Here is a 19,112-nt window from a genome sequence, read left to right on the forward strand (position 1 = left end):
CGGCCATGTGGACAATCGACGGGGGCAGGCACGGCGATGCGGGCAGCGGCGGCACAGGGGCCGCCAGATCCAGATGGATCGCGCGGGTCGCAAGCAACCGGTCCGAGCGTTGGGCCGGCGCACCCTTTCCTATCTACAAACATGCACGGTAAATATGAACCTAAGTGTTTACGGACATGCACGGAGAATGGTTAGATGTTCCCTATTTGTTCATTTCGTGCCGTCATACTTTTAACTTTGTGTTCATATATTCGGTTATTTGCACATGATTAATGGAGACGAAGAGAAAATAAGAAAAAATGAAAAAAAGTTCGAGATGGGGTCGCATCCTACGTGACGGACTGACTTGGCGTTCGGGCGTCCGTATGCCCTCATATCCTTTCCATATTTCATACGGATATAAGGGTTCGTGAACAATACAGACGTATAGAGATGATATGAAGGGTCTGATTAGTTTTTTTTTTCTCTTCTATCCGATCATTGATCAAACGTGTCCATGAACATACAAAGGATCATTTGATAGATCTGGCTGTAGATCTCCAAGTAACCGCCGAAGGGACAGGGAAACACAATAATTTACCAAGCCCCGTGCAGGTTGATGGTTAGAGAGCAAATACACCCTTCCGCAACCGTACACATCGTATTGCGCTGACCTCATTCGGCTTTCTCCTACATGTTTCTCACCGGTTTTGGTGTCTATTTATTCTTTTGGTTTTATTATAAATTTATGAACATTTTGATTCACATTTTCTTTCAATTTCATGAACATTTTCTAAGTTCATGAATATTTTACGAATTTGCAACCATTTTTATTTTAATTTTGTAAACATTTTTTAATTGGTTACCATTTTTGAAATTTCACTCGCAAAAAACATTTTCTAAATTGCATGAATAATTTAGAATCTGCAATAATTTTGGGATTTTTAATCGATTTTTGAAATCCTTGATTTATTTGAATTCACAAACATCTTCTGAATTCAAGGTTGTTTTTTAGATTTGCGAGAATTTTGAATTCATGATATTTAGTTTTACTAAATAAAAATAAAACAACAAACATTTGATGAATTTGTGATCATTTTTTTAATCTGTGTACATTATTTTCAGAATTTTGTCAGTTTTTGAAGTTTACAATTTTTCCAAATTTGCTTACATTTTATGAATTCACGAACATGTTTTAAAATTTAAGATTGTGTTGATTTTTTTTTAAGTTTCAAAGTATATGTTGGTAGAAAACTGGTCAATATAAGTTTTGAAGGCTACCTTTTTTAAAGTAATTTATTTCTTTTTTATGATACTGATCGATACAGTGGAAGGGCTACGTGCGCACCTGTTGGATCCGACGGCGAGCGTGGCGGCGTGGACTGACCTCCAGGTTGTACGCCGACGAGGAGATCCACGACACCGACGACGTCCCCGCCCACATGGCCGCCCGCCGCACCGAGGTTGTCGAGGGCCCTCAGGAGGCCGTGGCGCCCATCGACGCCTTCCTCTCTAGGCTGCAGCTCCGGCCCGACAAGCAATACAACCTCCGTATGCTCCAGCAGATCGGGCCCGACAAGATCGAGGCTCTGTACCAGTACGCATGGGCGGATCTACGTGCCGGGCAGCCCGGGCTATAGCCCCGGTCGTAGCCCTCCTAGTATATGTATATGTTTTGTATATTTCTGTGAAATTCCTGCCTATATAGAGAAAAGCCCGTGTCCTTGGGCCAAATTAACCGGGCCTAATCCAAAAGCCCACCAAAGCTAGCGTTGCAATCAGGAAAAAATTGAACCGAACAACTCCTAGCAGGGCTGACTCCTAGCACGTACGATCGACGATCCGTTTCGCCGGAGAGTCATCTCGCTGCTTACCTTTTCACATTCGTTTCTCGGCAGAGAATTAACCGCCACCGATCTAAATCTCGTCACCGCCCAGCGGCCGCCGGCCTGCCGCTCTCTCGAGTTGATCGCGCCGTCACTGCCGACGGAGACTCGCCTGCGCTGCTCGCCCCGTCTTGAACTCGCCTGGTTCCAGACCTGAACTCGCCGATACGCTGCCGCCTGTTAGTACGTACACGCATCCAGGGAGTTAGCACAACTAAACTGAACAAGGTATGAACTGTAAAGAATGGAAGTTCAATTCTGGTATGTATTTGATTGCCTGATTAGGTAGACTGGTAGAGAACTAATTTTAGTCCGTCCGATTACAGAAAAATGAAGGGGACAAAGAGGGCAAATCCTTTTTCATCAAGACCCGTATCATCTTATTTCCGGTCTGTTTCACAAGTTGCCAATTCGAGTCAATCTTCTCGTGCTCAAGAATCCGGTACGAATGTTGGTGGCAGTGGGACGGTTCCTGAACATAGAGTCCCTCCCCAACGGCAGTAACTTAGTCCTCACATTGTTGCTAATCCAGAACCAGAAGATGATAACACTAGCACTAGCAGCCAAGAGGAGAGCGATGAGCTTAATCCAGATGACATTATTGTGGATCCTCGGCTCCGAAAACTGATTGAGGAGCTAGATGTAAATGTCAGAGATGCTGCTAGGAGAGAGTATTATGCATCTTATGATCAGAATTCTTGGAAAGACTAATGATCTATCAACATGCTTGCAAAGGAAAGATCAAAATATTTTGCGTGTTGTAGGCCTGATTGGTACTACATTGAAGGAAGTTGAGAAAATAAGGAACCCCGGATGGGATGAGATTTTGGAAGATACAAAGGGCTTTTGTTTTGCGCATAATATTGCTGTGCCAAATATGGAAGATAAAATACCAGCTAGAGGCAGTTCAAGGGGACGTGGCAGCCAGATGGTAACTTATTATGACCATTTCCATCATGAAATATTCAATGTGGTACTTGATCAAATTATTGTTGAGTTCAATAATCGTTTTGCTGAAAGGTCAACTCAGCTATTGAGGTGCATAGCTTGTCTTGATACAAAGAACTATTTTCGTAATTTTGATATTGATAAGTTAACTGAACTTGCAAGAATGTATGCTGATGACTTCTCTCTATATGAGTGTATAGTCCTTGGGGATCAGCTTGGCACATTTATTGTTGATGCGAGAGATGATCCGGACTTTGCAAATTGTGCTGATCTTGAGAAGCTTGCTGTTAAGATGGTTCAAACATAGAGACACAAGACATTTCCATTGGTATATCGTCTTATTGAGTTAGCCTTAATTTTACCGGTTGCAACGGCGACAGTAGAAAGAGCATTCTCGGCAATGAAGATTGTAAAGACTGATTTGAGGAACAAAATGAATGATGATTGGATGAATCATGGTATGTTATGCTATATCGAGCGAGACATATTCGCAAGCATCGAAGATGATAAGATTTTGGAGTTTTTCCAAAGTATGAGGTCACGCAAGAAACAACTATCACGTGTAGCTACTGGTATGTTAGCTCTTACCAATACAACTATGTATCATATATTTATCCGTATTATTTCTTGATTATTTTTTCTTATCTGTGTAGGTTCTAGTTCTTCTCCTATTATTGATGAAGAAATGGTAGGCTGGGATGGGAGCAAAAGCTTATTTATTTAGGTATTAACACTACGTATCGATTATGCTATTATGCCACCGCATTTTTTTATGCTTTTCTTATTGTCATTTGGTTAAGGCTGCTCATAGTGGGGAGTAACATATAGTAGTATCATACATATGTTACTATTGTATGATACTAACTTCATAGTGCATAGTATCATAAACTAGTATCATAGGTGTTCTCATTTATTGACATGCATGACACATAGTAGCATAGCATTTAACATGATACAGTATCTACCTATGTTACTATAACCTTCTCTCTCTTCTTTAATTACTTGCCACATCACCATATTTGCTAGTCCCAAGACTATGTTACTAGTTATGATACCCCCACTATGGCCAGCCTAAGCATTGAACTAATGTATCACGTCAAAACTCCATATATGCATTACTGTGTTTTTGCTAATATACTACTCCCTCCGTTCCTAAATATAAGACCTTTTAGAGATTGTATTATAAACTACTTACGGATGTACATAGACATATTTTAGAGTATAGATTCACTCATTTTGCTCCTTATGTAGTCTCCTAGTGAAATCCCTAAAAGGTCTTATATTTTGAAACGGAGGGAGTATGTCATTGAGAAGGAATTAGAAGGTATTTTTTTTCATAGTTTTGGGGCAATAGAAATTAGCCCCGGTCTTTCCCAAATCCTGGGTCCGCCACTGCCAGTACGCCAAGTTTCAATACAAAGTGTGGGATGTACTGTGATGCTGCTGATTCCCTGAGCCAGCACCGTGCTCTCTGTGCTAACAGCGAGAGCATCCCGAGTGCCCTGTGGCTGCGTGGGAAGCTGGCACCGGAGATACTGATGCAGAACCGGGATGTCGCGCAGGAGGAGCTCAACACGCATCAAGGAGATGATTGATTCCAACAACATCACCTCATCGCCTGTCAGCCAGCTCCACAACAGGATATGGCTGATGCATTGGAGCCTCTTCATCTTCTCCAACCATGAGAATGGAAGGAATGGGTCCGAACATCGACCTCTTCTTCTAGGATAGGCACCTGAATGATATCGAGACAAACGCACCCCATCTTCTGAGGTACCTTGTTGCTGAAGTTGTTGTGTTGTTGTGAACAAAAGGAGAAGGAACATGCTTATCATTTTATCAAGGTCATCCAGCAGGAGCAGAACAGCTACAAAGGATCCCATAACCAAATTCCTAGAGTGCTTGTATGTGAAGTATGATTTTGTTGGCCGCCCCCGCGTCGTCTCCGAGGGGGCGACTCGGGCGGATCAGCACGCCACTGATGACCCACAAGTATAGGAGATCAATCATAGTCCTTTCAATAAGTAAGAGTGTCGAACCCAACGAGGAGCAGAAGGCTTTGATAAACGGATTTCAGCAAGGTAACAACTGCAAGCACTGAAAGTAGCGGTAACAAGTGATTGTGTAGCGAGGTGAAACGTAGCAAGCAAAGAGTAACAAGTAACAAGTAGTAGCAACGATGCAACAAGTGGCCCAATCCCTTTTGTAGGAAGGGACAAGCCTGAACAAAGTCTTATAGGAGGAAAAACGCTCCCGATGACATACGAGAATTTCTGTCATGCTAGTTTCATCATGTTCATATGATTCGCGTTCGTTACTTTGATAGTTTGATATGTCGTTGGACCGGCGCTTGGGTGCTGCCCTTACTTGGACAAGCATCCCACTTATGATTAACCTCTCTCGCAAGCATCCGCAACTACAAAAGAAGAATTAAGACAAAGTCTAACCATAGCATTAAACTAGTGGATCCAAATCAGCTCCTCACAAAACAACGCATAGACTGGGGTTTAAGCTTCTATCACTCCAGCAAACCATTATCTACTTACTACTTCCCAATGCCTTCCTCTAGGCCCAAATATGGTGAAGTATTATGTAGTCGACGTTCACATAACACCACTAGAGGAAAAGACAACATACATTATATCAAAATACCGAACGAATATCAAATTCACATGACTATTATTAACATGACTTATCGCATGTCCTCAGGAACAAAAGTAACTACTCACAAAACATAATCATAATCAAGATCAGAGGTGTAATGAATAGCATCAAGGATCTGAACATAAACTCTTCCACCAAGTAATCCAACTAGCATCAACTACAAAGAGTAAACAACACTACTAGCAACCTTACAAGTACCAAACGGAGTTGCGAGACGAAGATTGGTTACAAGAGATGGACTAGGGATTGGAGAGGAGATGGTGTTGATGAAGATGTTGATGAAGATTCCTCCCCTCCGACGAGAGGAGTGTTGGTGATGACGATGGTGACGATTTCCCCTCCGAGGGGGAAGTTTCCCCGGCAGGATCGTCCTGCCGGAGCTCTAGATTGGATCTGCTCAAGTTCCGCCTCGTGGCGGCGACGAAACCACGAAAAAGCTCCCATCTGATTTTTTCTGGACCAAGACCCTTCATATAGCAAATGAGGGGGGCTAGTGGGCCGTCAGGGAGCCCATAAGCCCCCACTCTGCCACCAGGGGGTGGCGGTGTCAGGGCTTGTGGCGCCCTGGCAGCCCCCCTCCGGTAGTTCTTTCGCCCAATATTTTTTATATAATCCAAAAAAAATCCACGTAACTTTTCAGGGCATTTGGAGATGTGCAGAATAGTGGACTAAGATTTGCTCCTTTTCCAGTTCAGAATTCCAGCTGCCTGAATTCTCCCTCTTCAAATAAACCTTGCAAAATAAGAGAGAAAAAGCATAAATATGGTACCACAAGTAATATAACAGCCCAAAACGCAATAAATATCAACATGAAAGCATGATGCAAAATGGACGTATCAACTCCCTCAAGCTTAGACCTCGCTTGTTCTCAAGCGAAAACCAAGTTCCATAAACATGTCCACATGTTGAGGGCTGAAGGTGTCGATAAAATATAATACGGACATGAGGGCATCATGATCACACATAGGACAACAATACATCATAAAGATTCTTATGGGAAAGTAACAATTCCTTCACAAAGCAAAGCATGAAGCAAAAACCTTACCGAGAAGTAACCAACAATAAACCATAGTCATTGAAGAAATTGCAATTTATCACAACATCAGAAAGAGTCAAATAAGAGCTTGTAAGGCAAATCCACATATTCAATCATCTCTTTTGTTTTCCACAATTGTTACAACTCACGTGGTACTCATGGTGTCAAAGTTTCAGCTGAACACACAGGAAGATATGGGCTTATAGTTTTGCCTCCCAACTATTTACCTCAAGGGTAAAGTTAACAATAATAAAGCATAAGTACTCAACTCCAAGTTGATATATGAATATAGAACTTTCCCAAGCATGTGACGGTAGCCAAGACAAAGGCAAAAATAGGGAATTGGTGAAGATCACCATGACTCTTACAAGGGCAAAAAGTAAAGGTACAAGATAGGCCCTTCGCAGAGGGAAGCAGAGGTTGTCATGCGCTTTTGAGGTTTGAATGCATGTCCTCTTAGTGCGGAAGAACGTCACTTTATATTGACTCCTGTGATAAAGAACTTTATTATGCAGTCTGTCGCTTTTATGTCTTCCTTATCACAGGTTCGTACAAAGCTTATGTTCCACACACTAATAGATCATACATATTAGAGAGAAATTTTTATTTCTTGCACCGATGACAACTTACTTGAAGGATCTTATTCAATCCATAGGCAGGTATGGTGGACTCTCATAGCAAAACTGGGTTGGAGGTTTATGGATGCACAAGTAGTATCTCTACTTGGTGCGGGAGTTTTGGATAATATGAGGTGGAAGCAATCGTCACATGCTAAGGGATCTCTAATCATATGACATTGTTTGGAACCAAGCAAACACAATTCATTATGTTGTCTTCCTTGTCCAACATCTACTCCTAGGCATGTAATAGTTTGGTGAGTGCTCACAATTGTAAAAAGTGTCTAAGATGATATATTTATATGTGAACCTCTCTTTCATTATTACTTCTTATTAATTGCAACAATGACTGTGGTCTATGTTGATTTATTCTCAACAAGTTTCAATCATCATACATGTCATAAGTGAAGCTATCACTTTCCATAAGATCGTCTCATGATCTTTCATGCTATCGTTCTTTTCATACTTTTGATCATGGCACAAAGCAAAGCCCTTGACTAAGATACTCTTTATTATATAGCTCGCGAGCTCGAATACATCGGGGGAGAGACAAAATCAAAAGACTCAAACTAAACAGTAAAGACTTATTCCTCTAAGAGAAGAAATAAAAACTGAAAAGGAAAGAACTAAAACAAAGGTAAAAGCAAAAGATATAAAGGTGATACGATACCAGGGCAACTCCCCCAAGCTTGGCAGAAGCCAAGGGGATTGCCCATACCAATGCTTAGTTGTCTTCCTTTGGTGGTGATGGTGGTGGAGTTGTTGAAGCAGTCTTGAGCTTGTCTAATTTCCACTTGAGTAAAAAATTCTGCTCCCTTAGATCGTCATTTTCTTCCTCAAGTTTCAACACTCTATGGCAAAGTTCCTGCTTACTCTCCTGCAAGAAACGAGAAGGGATAAACAAGGTCTTAGGCTTCTTCCTATGGTCAGGGAGGCTTGACTTCTTGAACTCCACATGGGTGTTTGCAGGTTGAGGTAGAGGAGCCTCCTCTTCATGGGAACTCGTTTGCTCCTTCCCTTTGGGCTCATAGTCCTCTTTCTCATCAGTGGTCCAGCCATATGGTTCCAAGTCCCCATAGACCTTGGAGTTAACAAGGTAGTCAGCCACATAGCTCTCTCCCTCTGAATCTTGAGAAGACATCTTGACCTAGATCTGCGGCAGAACAAGCTCGAAACGAAAACACAGGAAAACTGCGCGATACGTAGATCAAAACCTTCGGGCGAGTATATATATTGATTTTTTCTGGGCCAGAAGGAGTCGTCCATAAGAAAACGGAGTCCGGGAGGCACACGAGGTGCCCACAAGCTTGCCCTCCGCCACCAGGGGGTAGGGGCGGTGGCAGGGCTTGTGGCCGCCTCATTCGCTCTCCGGACTGCTTTTTATTTTTCTAATTTTCCAAAAATTCCAAAACGGAGGAAATTTCCTATTGGAAAAGCATCGGAGTCCAATTTCTTACCGAAACAGATACCTCTTCGTTTTCAAGGTCTGAAACAGGCTGGTAAACATCCCTTATGTACTCCTCTAGAGTTATGACATTGATGACATTGGTCTCAACATTTATGGGAGTACCAGAGATGTAATGTTTGATTCTTTGCCCATTTACCACTCTAGGAAAATTTACTTCCTCGATAACATAGGGACCTTCCCATTTAGAGAGAAGCTTGTCTGCAAAGAATCTCAAACTAGAATTGTATAGCAGGACATAATCACCTACATTGAACTCTTGTTTCTGTATTCGTTTGTCGTGACATTTCTTAACCTTTTTCTTGAACAACCTGGCATTCTCATATGCCTGGGCTCTCCATTCATCTAACGAGCTGATATCAAACAACCGCTTCTCACCGGCAAGTTTGAAATCAAAGTTGAGCTCTTTGATTGCCCAATAAGCTTTGTGTTCCAGCTCAAGAGGTAAACGACAGGCCTTACCGTAAACCATTTTATACGGTGACATGCCCATGGGATTCTTATAAGCAGTCCTATAAGCCCATAGTGCATCGTCAAGTTTGATAGACCAATTCTTTCGAGATCTATTGACGGTCTCATGTAGGATCAACTTGATCTCCCTATTACTCAACTCCACTTGACCACTAGACTGAGGATGATAAGGAGATGCAACTCCATGGTTGACATCATACTTAGCTAGCATCTTGTGGAAAACACCATGAATGAAGTGTGAACCGCCATCAGTCATCAAGTATCTAGGGACTCTAAATCTTGGGAATATGACTTCTTTAAGCATCTTAATAGAGGTGTGGTGATCAACATTTTTAGTGGGGATAGCTTCTACCCACTTAGTAACGTAATCCACAGCAACTAAGATGTGAGTGTACCCATTGGAACTTGGGAAGGGTCCCATATAATCAAAGCCCCAGACATCAAATGGTTCAATGACAAGTGAATAGTTCATAGGCATTTCCTGACGCTTACTGATGTTCCCTATTCTTTGGCATTCGTCACAAGACAATACAAACTTACGGGCATCCTTGAAGAGAGTGGGCCAATAGAAACCTGATAGAAATACCTTATGGGCAGTTCTATCTCCAGCATGGTGTCCTCCGTAGGCTTCGGAATGACACTTCCGCAAGATATGTCCCTGTTCATATCCAGGCACACAACGTCTAATAACACCATCTACTCCTTCCTTATAAAGGTGAGGATCATCCAAAAAGTAGTGTCTCAAATCAAAGAAGAATTTCTTCTTTTGCTAATAGCTGAAACTGGGTGGTATGTATTTGGCTACGATATAGTTTGCATAATCGGCATACCACGGTGCACTATGTGAAGTGCGGATGACATTTAATTGCTCATCAGGAAAGCTGTCATCAATAGGTAGTGGGTCATCAAGGACATTCTCTAGCCTAGACAAGTTATCTGCTACAGGGTTATCAGCACCCTTTCGGTCAACGACGTGCAAATCAAATTCCTGTAGGAGGAGAACCCATCTGATCAGTCTAGGCTTAGCATCCTTATTCTCCATAAGGTACTTAATAGCAGCATGATCAGAGTGAATAGTCACTTTGGAGTCAACTATATAAGATCTGAACTTTTCACTTGCAAACACGACTACTAAAAATTCCTTCTCCGTAGTGGCATAGTTTCTTTGGGCAGTGTCTAGAGTTTTACTAGCATAGTGAATGACATTCAACTTCTTGTCAACTCTCTGTCCTAGAACAGCACCAACAGCATAATCACTAGCGTCGCACATGATTTCAAAGGGCAAGTTCCAGTCAGGTGGTTGAACAATAGGTGCAGTTATCAAAGCCTTCTTAAGTATTTCGAAAGCTTCCTCACAATCCTCATCAAAAACAAAAGGAACATCCTTCTGCAAGAGGTTGGTAAGAGGCCTAGAAATCTTAGAGAAGTCTTTAATGAACCTTCTATAGAAACCAGCATGACCTAGGAAACTTCGTATACCTCTGATATCTGTGGGGCAAGGCATTTTCTCAATTGCATCAACCTTAGCCTTATCAACTTCAATGCCTCTCTCAGAAATTTTGTGTCCTAAGACGATACCTTCATTAACCATACAGTGACACTTCTCCCAATTCAAGACGAGGTTGGTTTCTTCGCATCTCTGTAAGACTCGATCAAGGTTGCTGAGGCAATCATCAAAGGAAGACCTGTAAACGGAGAAGTCATCCATGAAAACATCGACAATCTTTTCACAAAAGTCAGAGAATATAGCCATCATACATCTTTGGAAGGTGGAAGGTGCATTGCATAAGCAAAAAGGCATACATCTATAGGCAAAGGTACCGAAAGGGAAGGTGAAAGTGGTTTTCTCTTGATCAGATTGTGCAACAGGTATCTGCGAGAAACCCGAATAACCGTGTAGAAAGCAAAAGTGTGTGTGCTTTGATAGCCTTTCTAGCATTTGGTCGATAAACGACAAAGGATAATGATCTTTCCTGGTTGCCTTGTTCAGTTTCCGGAAGTCTATCACCATCCTATAGCCGGTAATAATCCTTTGTGGGATCAGTTCATCCTTATCATTAGGAACGACGGTGATACCTCCCTTCTTAGGTAAGCAATGTACTCGACTTACCCAATCACTATGAGCAACAGGATAAATGATTCCTGCTTCCAGAAGCTTTAATATTTCATTTCTAACGACCTCTTTCATCTTAGGATTTAATCTCCTTTGATGATCAGCAACTGGCTTAAAGTCAGGATCAGTTTTAATCTTGTGCTGACATAGAGTAGGACTAATACCCTTAAGATCATCTAGAGTATATCCAATAGCAGCACGGTGCTTCCTCAGAGTTCTTAGTAACTTCTTCTCTTCGTGCTCTGAGAAGAGAGCACTAATAATAACAGGATATATCTCCTTCTCATCAAGATAGGCATACTTAAGAGTATCAGGCAACTGTTTTAAGCTCGAACACAGGATCACCCTTTGGTGGGGGAGGATCCCCAAGCAGTTCGACACGCAGATTATTCTTGAGAATAGGATATTGTTCTAAGACAATTTTATCTATCTCATCTCTCTCCTCCATATGCATATCATTTTCATGCTCAAGCAGATATTACTCTAAAGGATCCGTAGGAGGTACGGCAATAGAGGCAAGAGCAATGATTTCATCTCTACCAGACGTCTCTCTTTCATGGGATTGTCTTCCAAACTTGGAGAAGTTAAATTCATGAGACACACCCTCGAAACTAACAGTGACCGTCTGCTTAATGCAATCAATGTGAGCATTGACAGTGTTGAGAAAGGGTCTACCAAATATGATGGGACAAAAGCTATCTTGTGCAGTACCAAGGACGAGGAAATCAGTAGGATACTTCGTCTTACCACACATGACTTCTACGTCTCTCACAATTCCCAAAGGGCAGATAGTGTCTCTATTAGCTAGCGTAATAGTAACATCAATGGGTTCTAACTCAGCAGGTGCAATCTCATCTTTGATTTCATCATATAGAGAACGGGGTATTGCACTAACACTAGCTCCCATATCACATAAACCATGGTAACAGTGATCTCCTATCTTGACAGAAACAACGGGCAGGCCAACTACAGGTCCGTGTTTGTCTTTCGCGTGAGGTTTAGCAATTCTAGCGGAGTCCTCACAGAATTTGATAACAAGCCTGTCTATGTCTTCGGCTAAGAGATCTTTGATAATAGCAACACTAGGTTCAACTCTAATCTCCTCAGGGGGTGCAAGTGGTCTAATGTAACCCCGACGTATCACAGTTGGAGCTTTAGAATAATCCTTTATCCTAGCAGGGTATGGTGGTTTCTCAGTGTAAGCACAAGGAACAACAGGATCACTAAAAGCAATGACTTTCTCCTCAACTAGATTGGTTTTGGCTATATTGCTTTCTACAGGAGGATGATATTTAAACCACTTCTCTTTGGGAAGATCAACATGAGCAGCACAAGATTCACATAGATAAGCTACTATCTCAGAGTCAAGTCCATACTTAGCGCTAAAATCTCTAGACGTGTTTGTCTCAACAAAAGATTTAACGCAATCAAACTGGAAATTCATACTTGACTCCTTACCTTCCTCCAGCTCCCAATCTTCAGAGTTGCGTTTGATTCTCTCCAATAAATTTCACTTGCGATCAATGTCCTTCTTCATAAAAGAACCGGTACAAGAAGTGTCAAGCATGGTACGATCTTCATGAGAAAGCCGAGCATAAAAGTTTTGAGTGATGATTTCTCTCGAGAGCTCATGATTGGGGCATGAATATAGCATTGATTTAAGCCTCCCCCAAGCTTGAGCTATGCTTTCCCTGTCACGAGGCCAAAATTTATAAATAAAGTTCCGATCACGATGTACTAAATGCATAGGATAGAACTTTTGATGAAATTCCAATTTCAACCGATTGTAGCCCCATGATCCAGTATCATCACATAGCCTATACCATGTCAACGCCTTATCCTTCAAAGATAAAGGAAAGACTTTCTTCTTTACCTCATCCTCGGGCAAACCCGCAAGCTTAAATAAACCACAAACTTCATCTACATAGATCAGATGCAAGTCTGGATGTGAAGATCCATCTCCTGTGAAAGGATTAGCCACAGTTTCTCAAGCATACCCGAAGGAATTTCATAAAAGATATTTTCAGTAGGTACCTCAGGTTGAGGAACAACTCCTCGTTCTTCCGTTCGTGGTGAAGATACCCCGAACAAACTCCTCAAAGGAACAGTTTCCATAGTGACAAGTGACAATAAATTTCAGCACAGTATATAAATGTTTCCTTACCAATTTCCACTTACCAAAGGCGCTTCACTCCCCGGCAACGACGCCAGAAAAGAGTCTTGATGACCCACAAGTATAGGGGATCAATCCTAGTCCTTTCGATAAGTAAGAGTGTCGAACCCAACGAGGAGCATACGGCTTTGATAAACGGATTTCAGCAAGGTAACAACTTCAAGCACTGAAAGTAGCGGTAACAAGTGATTGTGTAGCGAGGTGAAACGTACCAAGCAAAGAGTAACAAGCAACAAGTAGTAGCAACGGTGCAGAAAGTGACCCAATCCCTTTTGTAGCAAGGGACAAGCCTGAACAAAGTCTTATAGGAGGAAAAACGCTCCCGATGACACACGGGAATTTCTGTCATGCTAGTTTCATCATGTTCATATGATTCGCGTTCGTTACTTTGATAGTTTGATATGTCGTTGGACCGGCGCTTGGGTGCTGCCCTTACTTGGACAAGCATCCCACTTATGATTAACCTCTCTCGCAAGCATCCGCAACTACAAAAGAAGAATTAAGACAAAGTCTAACCATAGCATTAAACTAGTGGATCCAAATCAGCTCCTCACAAAACAACGCATAGACTGGGGTTTAAGCTTCTATCACTCCAGCAAACCATTATCTACTTACTACTTCCCAATGCCTTCCTCTAGGCCCAAATATGGTGAAGTGTTATGTAGTCGACGTTCACATAACACCACTAGAGGAAAAGACAACATACATTATATCAAAATACCGAACGAATATCAAATTCACATGACTATTATTAACATGACTTATCGCATGTCCTCAGGAACAAAAGTAACTACTCACAAAACATAATCATAATCAAGATCAGAGGTGTAATGAATAGCATCAAGGATCTGAACATAAACTCTTCCACCAAGTAATCCAACTAGCATCAACTACAAAGAGTAAACAACACTACTAGCAACCTTACAAGTACCAAACGGAGTTGCGAGACGAAGATTGGTTACAAGAGATGGACTAGGGATTGGAGAGGAGATGGTGTTGATGAAGATGTTGATGAAGATTCCTCCCCTCCGACGAGAGGAGTGTTGGTGATGACGATGGTGACGATTTCCCCTCTGAGGGGGAAGTTTCCCCGGCAGGATCGTCCTGCCGGAGCTCTAGATTGGATCTGCTCAAGTTCCGCCTCGTGGCGGCGGCGAAACCACGAAAAAGCTCCCGTCTGATTTTTTCTGGACCAAGACCCTTCATATAGCAAAAGAGGGGGGCTAGTGGGCCGTCAGGGAGCCCACAAGCCCCCGCTCCGCCACTAGGGGGTGGCGGTGTCAGGGCTTGTGGCTCCTTGGCAGCCCCCCTCCGGTAGTTCTTTCGCCCAATATTTTTTATATAATCCCAAAAAAATCCACGTAACTTTTCAGGGCATTTGGAGATGTGCGGAATAGTAGACTAAGATTTGCTCCTTTTCCAGTCCAGAATTCCAGCTGCCTGAATTCTCCCTCTTCAAATAAACCTTGCAAAATAAGAGAGAAAAGGCATATATATGGTACCACAAGTAATATAACAACCCAAAAAGCAATAAATATCAACATGAAAGCATGATGCAAAATGGTCGTATCAGCCACCGTCGCCACCAATCGCTCATCCTCATACCTCCCTCGCCGCCGCCGGCGCACGTCGAAGGGCAAAGCCCACCTACGGCCGGCTGCAGCGTGGCCTTGTTCTCGCGCACGTACATGGACATCACGTCCAGATCTCGCGTAGGCTGTTGGGTGTGGAGATCGGGCCATCAGCTCTTGTCCTCCTGTTGCCCAATTTTAGTGCATGGCGCAGCAGTCTTCCAGTGATTCCCCACCGCTCTACGAGATGTGGCTACGCCGGCTACAACGTGTCACATCACATGTCACATCAGTAGCGGCAACATGTAGTCATCTCCGATGCATCTCTGCAGCCAGCATTGCATGGGCGACTCGGACGACGGCTAGATCCACTTCCTCCGGCAGTCACCATGTGCGTCCTTCTCTTGATGTTGTTGATCGGCGTGGCCGGGATTTCCTACGCGACCGACGATGGTGCTGGGGTTCCGCTCCCGTGGCTCTTTCAGCAGCGTTGGACAAGATGCGGACGGTGGCCGGTCCTTGGGTTCTTCTTGCTTGAAGATGATGTTCTGCCGGTTGTCGACCCTCATGGATCTGGCCATTGACGAGTTCCGGAATAATCTGCCGGAGATCTTCATCGGGTGCATGACACGTGTAGATTGCTGGATCAGATTAGATTCGGTCGTGTGTGCCCAAGTTTAGCCCGAGTGGCTTCACGAGGGTGTGACGCGAAGCTTCAACATCCGTTGACATTACGGAACATGTTGGTATTTTCGATTTCCATGATGAAAACAATGATGAAGAATGTCATGGCGGCTCAGGTATGAGGCGACGGTCCTAGTGTTTCTCTTGTTCCAAGACGAAGATCTGCCTGATACACGAACTTTCTGATCTGGTCGGAGTGGCGGGTTCCGGAAGGCTCCGCCGGCGAACTTCCATGGACGTGTTTGTTGGAAATATGCCCTAGAGGCAATAATAAATTAGTTATTATTATATTTCTTTGTTCATGATAATCGTTTATTATCCATGCTATAATTGTATTGATTGGAAACACAATACTTGTGTGGATACATAGACAAAACACTGTCCCTAGTAAGCCTCTAGTTGACTAGCTCGTTGATCAAAGATGGCCAAGGTTTCCTGGCCATAGGCAAGTGTTGTTACTTGATAACGGGATCACATCATTAGGAGAATCATGTGATGGACTAGACCCAAACTAATAGACATAGCATGTTGATCGTGTCATTTTGTTGCTACTGTTTTCTGCGTGTCAAGTATTTGTTCCTATGACCATGAGATCATATAACTCACTGACACCGGAGGAATGCTTTGTGTGTATCAAACGTCGCAACGTAACTGGGTGACTATAAAGATGCTCTACAGGTATCTCCGAAGGTGTTAGTTGAGTTAGTATGGATCGAGACTGGGATTTATCACTCCGTGTGACGGAGAGGTATCTCGGGGCCCACTCGGTAATACAACATCACACACAAGCCTTGAAAGCAATGTGACTTAGTGTAAGTTGCGTGATCTTGTATTACGGAACGAGTAAAGAGACTTGCCGGTAAACGAGATTGAAATAGGTATGCAGATACTGACGATCGAATCTCGGGCAAGTAACATACCGAAGGACAAAGGGAATGACATACGGGATTATATGAATCCTTGGCACTGAGGTCCAAACGATAAGATCTTCGTAGAATATGTAGGATCCAATATGGGCATCCAGGTCCCGCTATTGGATATTGACCGAGGAGTCTCTCGGGTCATGTCTACATAGTTCTCGAACCCGCAGGGTCTGCACACTTAAGGTTCAACGTTGTTTTGTGCGTATTTGAGTTATATGGTTGGTTACTGAATGTTGTTCGGAGTCCCGGATGAGATCACATACATCACGAGGGTTTCCGGAATGGTCCGGAAACGAAGATTGATATATAGGATGACCTCATTTGATTACCGGAAGGTTTTCGGAGTTACCGGGAATGTACCGGGAATGACGAATGGGTTCTGGGTGTTCACCGGGGGGGGGGGGGCAACCCACCTCGGGGAAGCCCATAGGCCTTGGGGGTGGTGCACCAGCCCTTAGTGGGCTGGTGGGACAGCCCAAGAAGGCCCTATGCGCCATAGGAAGAAAATCAAAGAGAAAAGAAAAAAAAGGAGGAGGTGGGAAAGGGAAGAAGGACTCCACCTTCCAAACCAAGTTGGATTCGGTTTGGAAGGGGAGACCTTCCCCCCTTAGGCTCGGCCGACCCCCTTGGGAGTCCTTGGACCCCAAGGCAAGGCTCTCTCTCCTCCCCCTATATATACGGAGGTTTTAGGGCTGATTTGAGAAAACTTTGCCACGGCAGCCCGACCACATATCTCCACGGTTTTACCTCTAGATCGCGTTTCTGCGGAGCTCGGGCGGAGCCCTGCTGAGATAAGATCACCACCAACCTCCGGAGCCCTGCTGAGAACTCATCTACCTCTCCGTCTCTCTTGCTGGATCAAGAAGGTCGAGATCATCGTCGAGCTGTACGTGCCCTGAACACGGAGGTGCCGTCCGTTCGGCACTAGATCGTGGGACTGATCGCGGGACGGTTCGCGGGGCGGATCGAGGGATGTGAGGATGTTCCACTACATCAACCGCGTTCACTAACGCTTCTGCTGTGTGGTCTACAAGGGTACGTAGATCAGAAATCCCCTCTCGTAGATGGACATCACCATGATAGGTCTTCGTGCGCGTAGGAAAATTTTTGTTTCCCATGCGACGTTCCCCAACAGTGTTATGCCTGGAGATTGCTGGATAAGGTGGAATTCGGTCGTGCCCATTGGTTCTCCATTAAGGAGGGAGCGGCGCGAAGCTCTGCTATATGGTTCCATCAGGAGATATCTTACTCTATAGTAAAGTCAGAGGCGGAGAATGTCATGAAAGCCAAGATTGGAGGACTAGTACTAGTGATTATAGCTTACGGCGCTGAGGAATTTGCTTGGATTTTCGGGATTCGTAGCAGTGGTATGTAAGTGGGGGTGACATCACAAGTGAAGTTCAAGGTCCTACCTTTCAGGATGAAAATCCAAGGTATGCCTTAATTGGTTGTGCCTGGCAATGGTCTTATTGAAGACATTGCTTTGAGAGCGGGCATTATCTCCACGGTGAAAACCCAAGATTTACGATTGGGCGACGACGGTGCTTGTGCATTGTTTCCTTCTTGGAGGCGTCGTTGTCTTGGTGGTGGTTGTGCTGCTGTTGCAAGTACTGAAACTCTGTAGCGGGACTTTTCTTTTTTAGTTTCTTCTTTGTTTTTTGACTGTGTGCATCCGTCATGCCATTAGAGCATTGCGTTGTTGCAGAGGCTAGGTGTAATTGGTATATCCTCGATATTAATATATACTCTTTATCGAAAAAACAGAAGCTTGTCGAGTGCGAGCAGATTATACTCCCTAGTTCTCTCCAACTATAATTATTTAGGTACAGAGGGAGTCCTTACGAGACGATCCTTTCACTTGGAGTGCATCGAAGAAGAAATGAATGACATCACTCTTCCTTTGAGAGACGAGCACAAGTTCTTGGAAAATGCTCCCATGTTCATCTCCGAGACTTAAATCAAACTTTGACAGTAATGAAGCATGGTGCAGGCAAATTTTGATTATTGTTTGGATGCATTCATAACATGCATAGGTCGTGTTCTTCGATGGACCGAAGTTGGCATTGAAATGGGGGTAGAAATATAGAATTTTACTCAGGCCCTGTTTGGTTACAGGAACTTTTTTTTTAAAAAAAAAAAGAGGAATACCTCCGGCCTGTGCACCAACATGATGCATAGAGCCTCTTTATTAAAAACAAAACATAAATAGTCTGCAGTGATGCATAGTCTTCGAAATAGCAAAATAAAATAATAAAGCAAAAGTGCCATAACCGGTAAAATAGGCCTAGATGCCTAGCCATCTATCATATTAGTGGACTGTCATTCAAACCGGTTGTAGATATCCCACGCTACCATCTGTCACCGGATAGACCCAGTAACCAAAGGCTCCCCGCAGGAGTGAGTAATGACCATGTATGGTTAGAGGGACTAGACTAGGAAAAGTCCCTTTTAGTCCCTATGTAATCAAACAGGAGGGACTTTTTCTTAAGAGATTAGAAAAAATTCTACTGGAGGATCTTTTTTGTTTAGTCCCTAAAACTAAAAAAGGTCAGTCCCTTGGAACCTTGGAACCAAACACCCCC

General features: G+C 43.4%; 1 pseudogene; it reads left to right on the forward strand.

Annotated features, from left to right (window-relative positions):
• The first annotated feature begins 176 nt into the window (after positions 1–176).
• On the forward strand, positions 177–18,487 carry LOC123450839 (annotated as a pseudogene).
• Positions 18,488–19,112: the final 625 nt, after the last annotated feature.

The sequence above is a fragment of the Hordeum vulgare genome, chromosome 4H (assembly GCF_904849725.1).
Source record: "Hordeum vulgare subsp. vulgare chromosome 4H, MorexV3_pseudomolecules_assembly, whole genome shotgun sequence".
Classification (NCBI taxonomy): Eukaryota; Viridiplantae; Streptophyta; class Magnoliopsida; order Poales; family Poaceae; genus Hordeum; species Hordeum vulgare.